Source organism: Ptychodera flava, chromosome 17 (genome assembly GCF_041260155.1).
Source record: "Ptychodera flava strain L36383 chromosome 17, AS_Pfla_20210202, whole genome shotgun sequence".
Lineage (NCBI taxonomy): Eukaryota > Metazoa > Hemichordata > Enteropneusta > Ptychoderidae > Ptychodera > Ptychodera flava.
In genome coordinates this window covers 32,128,204-32,136,012 of record NC_091944.1, presented here as the reverse complement: position 1 = coordinate 32,136,012, position 7,809 = coordinate 32,128,204, and the positions used below count along the sequence as shown (strand labels likewise).

General features: G+C 37.4%; 2 long non-coding RNA genes across 2 annotated transcripts in view; both read right to left on the bottom strand.

The window, feature by feature from the left end:
* The window catches only part of LOC139116538 (uncharacterized), an 11,037-nt gene extending 8,213 nt beyond the window's left edge, over nt 1-2,824 (bottom strand). Inside the window, exons 1-3 of the long non-coding RNA XR_011548336.1 lie at nt 2,721-2,824; nt 550-1,071; nt 22-316 (exon numbers count right to left, since the gene is read on the bottom strand). This is a non-coding gene — a long non-coding RNA (uncharacterized lncRNA). The remainder of the gene's footprint in view (nt 1-21; nt 317-549; nt 1,072-2,720) is intronic.
* The window catches only part of LOC139116081 (uncharacterized), a 93,713-nt gene that overhangs the window by 75,870 nt on the left and 10,034 nt on the right, over nt 1-7,809 (bottom strand). The gene's annotated exons all lie outside the window — the stretch shown is intronic.

Here is a 7,809-nt window from a genome sequence, read left to right as displayed (position 1 = left end):
GCTATACTGTTATGTACTCACACAAATTCTAGATTCCATGCAAAGAAGGCTGCTGTTGCGATGTCAATATTTTGTTGTTGCTCACTTGTCAATAATTTTCCAGGAAGAGAAACGTTTATATTCAGTTGACTTTTACCATCTGTAGAAAGTGACACAAGTGTCTTCAACAGCTGTGCTACTTGGCTACTTTGGCATCTCCTGAACTGCTGTATTGGAGCAAGACTTTATCCAAAGATTGACCAGGCTCTAAAATTGGGGCTCGACGAGTAATGTTCAGGAGAGTTTCAAGAGCGTAAAGGACTGTCTCGGAGTACAGCTGCAATACATTAAAGCACACATCTTTCAGTAAAATATCCCTAAGTACGTACGTACGTGTGTACGTACGTATGTATATATGTATGTATCTATGTGTGAAGTGTCAGATGTTTAGTCTAATTATGTAAAACAAGTTATTGATCGAATAATCTATTCTGTTACGGCCTTTCAATTTGTGTGAATGTATAACTATAAAAATAAATCTGTGAAAAGTGAGACGAGAACTATGCTTACCAGAGTTTTATCGTGAACGGACAGAACATATGCATTGTTAAGTAAGTCGACAGTTGCAAGAGCAAACCCAGCGGTGAGCATATGAGATGTGAACATTCTGCCTTCTTCATCATTTGACGTTAGCTCTGAGGAAACCGTGTATGTCAGTTTCAGTACTTCCCATTCATTGTTGGTTAAAGGCTGTTTGGAGACATCTTTTACTTTCGTGGCAAGAATGTCGGCGATGTTGTCTTTCAAAAGGCCATTGCAAAATTCCTTTGATGTTTTAAAAAATTATTGATCTGATTAAGGAGTGTTTCAAGAGTTGGTGTAATTTCAGAAACATGCGTTTTCCTAAGTTTTTCAATCACTTCATCGTACGCTTCTTTGCATTGTTGTCAAATCCGGTTTCTTCAGTGACATTCTCCTTTGGATAAAACCCTCCAAGAAAGGTTCTCAGGTGATCAGCATTGCCAGATTTATCACCTAACAATCTGAGTAGTTCCTCTTTCGGAATAGAATGACGGTTGTCAATAATCCCACCTGTGTCACAAGAAGGAAAGAGAACTTGTGATTAATGTATAAGCGACAAACCTGTCAGGGAATGTGTGCATATTTAATGACTTGCTAAACTCTGTAACTCTTAACTTTTACCTTATTGTTGTAGCAATGTTCAATGATCGACATCGCAACAATTACAACGATGATTGTGTACCAGATGCAACCCTCTCAAACTTGTTTGTGACATAAACACTTTCAACAAACTACAGTGATACTTTAAAGAGGCACTCCCACTTGGTAACATTTTTAAAAAACATTTTTAATGCCAACGGTTGATATTTGACGTGGCGACTGGGCGCGGATCGCGAGATATCGATAAAAACATGTCATTTCCCGAGCGTATTTTTCACATCCCGAAGTTTTACGATCGTTTCTGATTGTGACCCGAAATCCCCCGAAGGTTTGTTGTGCTGATTGACGATATTCTAGGAGTCCATAATAAGTTCGAACGACGCAATTTTACCTCCCACTGCGAAGACTTTATATACAGCATTATGCCTTCACTTCAGGTAAGTTCTTTTTAAATTTCTCCTTAGTTTTTGTATTAAAATTATGATGACGATCATGTAAATAGTCACTACGGGCAGAAGACCGTTGGCACAATAAATGTCGTGGTATCAACATACGCTGTGTGGTTTTGTGATGTAACTAACCGCATTGTTCTAAAGCGATCAATTATGCAGTGGTAAAGTTTCATGGTGCTCGCTGATATACTTCATGGCTGGGCAGAAATGGCATGCTGCCTTCAACGTCAACGCGTTCGACCAGTCAAAGGGCTCTTGGTTCAGTGTGATGTCAAATTTTCATCGCACTTGCGGCTACTTTACAGAACTCGTCCTCCAGGCATCACATAACGAGCAAGTCCTTATAATGTACTGGAGACAAGTTTCATGATTATAAGTGCAAGGCGAAATCTGACGTGATGCCAAATTCGTAGCATGGCGGATTTTAACTTCCACTTTGTATCAGCCTCGTTGCTGTGCCGGGACTGTCACTCTGCCGAATTCCATTCGATGATGTCTTCATTCAAGGTTTTAAGAAACAGGAAGTTCCAAATTTCAAAAAAAAACCCCATTTCTTGTACACTGGATCGTCACTAAAGCAATATGAAATCGATACCGCGAACTGTGCCATCACAACGTGCTTTACAAAGCTGCAAATCGGTATTGCTACGAAATTGCCAAATATTAATGTAGTTTGCAGCTCTATTTACTTCAGTATCCTAACCCCTTCACAGCACTCAATAATACATATTCTCAGAATTATATTATTTTCATTAAACTTAAAATACAAAAAGGCAATGCCTTCTATGTATTAACATAACCAACATGGCTCTGAAGTACAAAAAAATTCATATAAGCTGTGGTTCTTTTTCCTCTCACTTAATAACATTTTGCAGTTATCAATTCCTTAATTGAAGCTACTACGATCAACAGGAACTGCCTCTTGTCTACTGCACCGTTGCGTACGTAAAAATGCCAATTTTTAATCGTAAACTGCTGTTCCCTTTTCAACATGTCCTTCAAACATAAATTGAGCCATTGAAACACTTTCTTATCAATGACGCAAAAATTCCACAGCTACAGCCGGGAGTTTCGATAACTTCGAATATTCAGAAATAATTTACCAACCTATGTTGCCTTCAGCCTCGAAACCATGCCTTTGATCGAAACTTTCTCTTCCACTGTCATTGGTCTTTCTAAATGTGTACGAGACAGATCGTTTTGTCTCATCTGAGAGAGAGAGAGAGAGAGAGAGAGAGAGAGGAGAGAGAGGAGAGAGAGAGAGAGAGAGAGAGAGAGAGAGAAATAAAAGAACTTGTGAAATTGGCTAGACACTGTAACTGATGGGTGACACTCGTGTAAGACACAATTACATTTTTAGGTACTATTATCTCTCATGACTAATGTTAAGAGTGCGTGCGCGACAATTATCTTATTGTCCCTTCCAAAAAATGAATTCACTGCAAGAAAACTGAACTCGTACCCCATTAAAGATCCATTAGCTGTAACTTATGGTCATTTTTTTATTTTCTTTGTTCTGTGTATCATCTGCAGTTTCCGGTTTGAATCCCTGAACCATGGAGAAATTAATAATACTTAGCTCATAAATATACCCTATATGAGTATAATCTGCATTGTGATTGTTTAAATTTTGTATTCAGGTCCGGACTAGAATACATTTATCAACAATAACAATAGTCATTTTACATATACAGGCTGTGTTGGCAAGCAGGACAACGGGCATTGGTCATGATGATCGGATTATAATAAAATTCTGAAGTTGATACATTGAAACAGACTAGTGAAAAATCAGTCAAAAATACAGCTAATGTCCCTTTAAAGTATATATTTTCTAAAAACCTAGGTATTGGCAAATTTGTGGTTTGTATTTTTAATTTTTGTTTACCTAATGGCCATGTGAGAATTTATTTGCATAATCTCTCAAAAACCGAATTTTCCAACCCATGTACAAACGTTGCTGTGTTTCCGGTCGAAAATAGCACTAACGTTTTATAGCATAATGGACTCGAAAAGCGTTGTCTCAGATTTCTTCTATCCGCACTAGTTTTCATGAACTTTTAAATGTGTTAGAAAAGGGATCAACCACCTGCCGAAAAATTGTCATTGCCAGCCATAGTATACTATCTAGAGCGTAAAAACAAAATATCCAAGAGATAGTAGATCGACAAAGCAGCTTTTCATTACGCACATCTATAATTTCAATTGGGTGTCATCATGTTACTCGAAATGACCGGTTAGTCAACATTAAAGCAAACATTAAAGCAAAACGTGCCTGAATTTCTTGTTCTCTTCGTAAGATAAATTTATTTTCGTTTGCGACCTTGCAAGTCCGACCAAACAAATTAAATATCCTACGGAGTTTCCATACTATTGTGCCGTTTTTCACAGTGACGAACATTGATGTTGATTTGTTTCCTTTTTGCACTGTTGGATGTTGCAGTGACATATACCTTCAGTCTTATTGAGGTAATAGTTCTACCAGACACATTTAATTTGTTTGGGTAGCTTCATCCAAAGAAGTTGTTATATTTATCAATGAGATGTAGAGTAAGAAAAAATAATTTAAATTTTGTGATGTTTACAAGGTGAGGCATCAGTATTTTCTTTTGACCTCTTCAGATGCTTACTTTAATCCGGTCAGTATCTGAAAGCATTTCTTACTGTAAAAAGTTAAATATTTACAATGGAAATATTAGTGCAGACAGAAGGCATCTACGGTGCGTCTTTCATTCTCACATTTGCATCCATCCATTACTTGTCACTTAACTTAGCGTATGTAATATTATCGATTTGATGAATGAGACTTCAGAATTTGTTTCTTTTTCAAGCTGCAAATGCAGAGAAGTAGATCCATTCCGAGTAACCTGGGTATCGATATATTTTGTTGTGAATGGATAAAAATGGAATTTCTACCTACTCACACGAATTCAGATATAGACGAACGTAAAGTAATTGCCATGTAGATCTGTTGCTACAATCAATTCTAAATGTCTAGGGTGTATTCACAATCAACAACGCCGGCTGAATGTCTGACCTATATAATGGATCCGCTTTTAGGCCACCGGTCACATTACTTAAAATTCCTTCACAGGCGACATCGTTGATGTAGTCATCAGGTGACTTAGTACGGCAACTGATTCAAACTTATTGTGTGTTGTTTGAACACGAATACTCATGTGAACTTTGAGGGATGCCTGATTTGACACGTTCTATAAGAGCCATAGGTCAACCTTATCAACTGTAACACGGCAAACCGATAAGGGGAGACATGAAAACTTATTTCACAGTCCCTATGATAGTTATCACTTCACATTATCAAAGCTCTCTAACCTAATATGTATGACATTCAGTTTACTTTTCTATAAAAGATTGCCAATTCGTTAACTATCAAAAATCAATGATATTTTCACTAGTTCGCAAGCAGCAACCCTGAGCCTTTGTTTGCATGCATTTGCGAAGTCAGAGAGTTGTGCATTCATTCTCGATGTTGGCATGCAGTTGGAAGCAGTGGCCGACTGGTTTTGTGTGAGGCCTAGTAGCTAGGCGATGTTGCCGTGAGTGTGTGGGGGTTCGAATCCCGTTTGGGTTATAGTAAAATTTATATTCTAGCAAATCAGAAGGAAGCTGGGCCATGGGTAGGTTTCTGTTCCGAGATTTTTAGTGAAATCTATGATCTTTTAATATTTAGATGATTAATAAAATGTAGCCTAGTAAATTTTTCTAACCGGTAGTTCGGGTACCTTTTGCCCTACTGGAAATGAAAGTTTACTTCAAATAATATGTCTCGCAACATAAATTAATGTTCAAAGACAGTTAAAATTCGTCGAAATAGGATCTTGTGCAATCCGCAATGTCACAATTGAGGCAAACGCAAGTCTTGCCATCAACAATTACTCACCTAGCTTGGTCATGATTACTATATTTTCTGTACAAACGGAAATATTTTTCACTACCACGCTTCCATATGGGAATGTATCATAACGTTTGACAGCATATGCTGGGATGGTGTAGAGTGAGCCTGGAAAAAATACATAACAAATTCTGTAATCCTGATGATATGAGAAAACATATTCAAATAAACTAAATCGGTACTGTAGGATACATCAAAGCCCATTTATCTCTAAAACCTAGTATGGATACCATAATTATTTACATGCATTTTAAATCCGCGATATCCTTTTGCAGAGAACTCAAGGTAAAATACGCCGCAAAATGGGATTTTTTATCATTAATCTGAATTTTTGTCCGAAGGTCTATAATGATCGAATTTTCATTTTGATTTCCACTAGTCGTAAGACATCTCGGGCCTTTACGTCTTTTGTTTAATCCTATTGGTGCCTGCCAGTGATTAATTGATTAACTGTCTCGCTCGGTAAATCTGTTCTTCTCTTTACTATGTGGTGTAAGAGCAGTTTTCATTTTAAGGGAGCTCAGCAAGATAGAGTGGAAGCCGATACTAGGTTTGAAAACAAGTGGCAAAATAATTAGTGACAACTTCGCTTTACCCTTTATTAGTAAACTGCAAATAGTTTATATGCATGTATGCCATATTTTGACATTTAAACGCCGCGAATTTCAATTCTATAATTCGATTCTTCGAAAGATATGACAAAAAGTAATTCTCTCAATTTTACTATCTGTTGCGCATTGCCGTCGTTAACTGCCATATAGCTACAAGAAAATCGACAGTACTTCGTTTTTGTAAAAACGTTAATAGCTTAAATAAACTGAAAATATAGCTCGATGCAATTTTTTGCCGTATAATACTAAAATGACAAACAATAGTGGTTAAATGTAGGTCCGATAATGAAGTGTGTACTCATAAATGTAAAAATACGGTCAAGGACAGTGTGCTCACATTCAGTTTGAAGTAGTAAATTCAAGACATATTTAAACCAGAAAAACAAGAATGACAAAAGCAAATAAGGTCTGCAACTTAGGTACTGGAGGTCATCTTTAGGAACATGCATATCAACTTCTATAGCAATGGGACAAGCAGATCCTACATACATAAAGCAAATGTCAACAAATAAATAGCCAAAGAACCTTGACAAAAAGAAAAGGTGGGAGAGTGGGCAAAAATAAAGAATGAGAAAAAATGTAGAAGGGATCTGGTAAAAAGTAATGCTACCTCATCAATCTTCTAGCCCCTACCCCCTCCTAAATATCAAATGTTCCACCCCTTACATAAGACCAGCTGGCAGGAAATGTATTTAAAACCTTGGGGATGTTTTAATTAATGCTATGAGTGCTATCATTCGAATGTAAACAACACTTAAATCAGTTACAGCACAGACAAACATAACAGATTCGCAACGGGTATTGCTTAAGGCGTGAAGCGGTTACGTAACCCATCCATGTTCGCCTCGCCTCAGGTTGCTCTCGCCTCTCTTTTCCGAAGAGTGCTGACCATGCATCCTTCGGTAATTTTCGGACTTTCGCCAATTGTTAAGCGAAAGTATGTTCGGCAAAGTTTGTGTTGTTGTTGTCGTGTGGTGCTGAGCGGAATTGACGTGCTGGCGAAAACGGGAGTGTTTTGAGCTTCAGGAAAGTGAGTTTTACCATTTTAAAAATTCCTCTCATATTTTTATGAATATATAATGAGTGTGTTTGAACCAAATTTGAAAGTCTTTTATCGATACTGTCTGGTTTTACTCAATGGTTTACGGTCAGTCATACCGTCTTTTAAACGTGCGTCAAGGAAGGACATGTTTATGAAACTGCTGGCGTGTTATGTTTTGATTGGCGTGAAGCAGTGTTTCTGGCCTGAGAGCTCACAAAGTAACTATGGTTGCTACGCGACTGGCAGTACGATGCCATCTCGTCGTATTTTTCGCATAATCTCGTGTAATTATCAACCACAAACAAAGCCTCCAAAAAGTTTAACACCTTTGAAGCTCATTTAATATGAAAAGCCAAAAGTCTACAGAGACGACCATGGAACAAAAGGCATGCAGCGTTTCCAGTCTGTATATACTATTTGTCTATGGTTACAGATAGTGAAATGACTTCCACTATGGGGGGATTACGACATCTGGAAATATCTGGATCAACATTTCTCCTCAGTTCTTGTGTGTCTTACATGCAAAAATTACAAAAATTGGTTCGCAATGAAAAAATTTACCTCAACTTTGTTTTCTGGATCAACTTTTACTACAAATTGATATTGAATATGACAAAATTATGTTCACAGCCT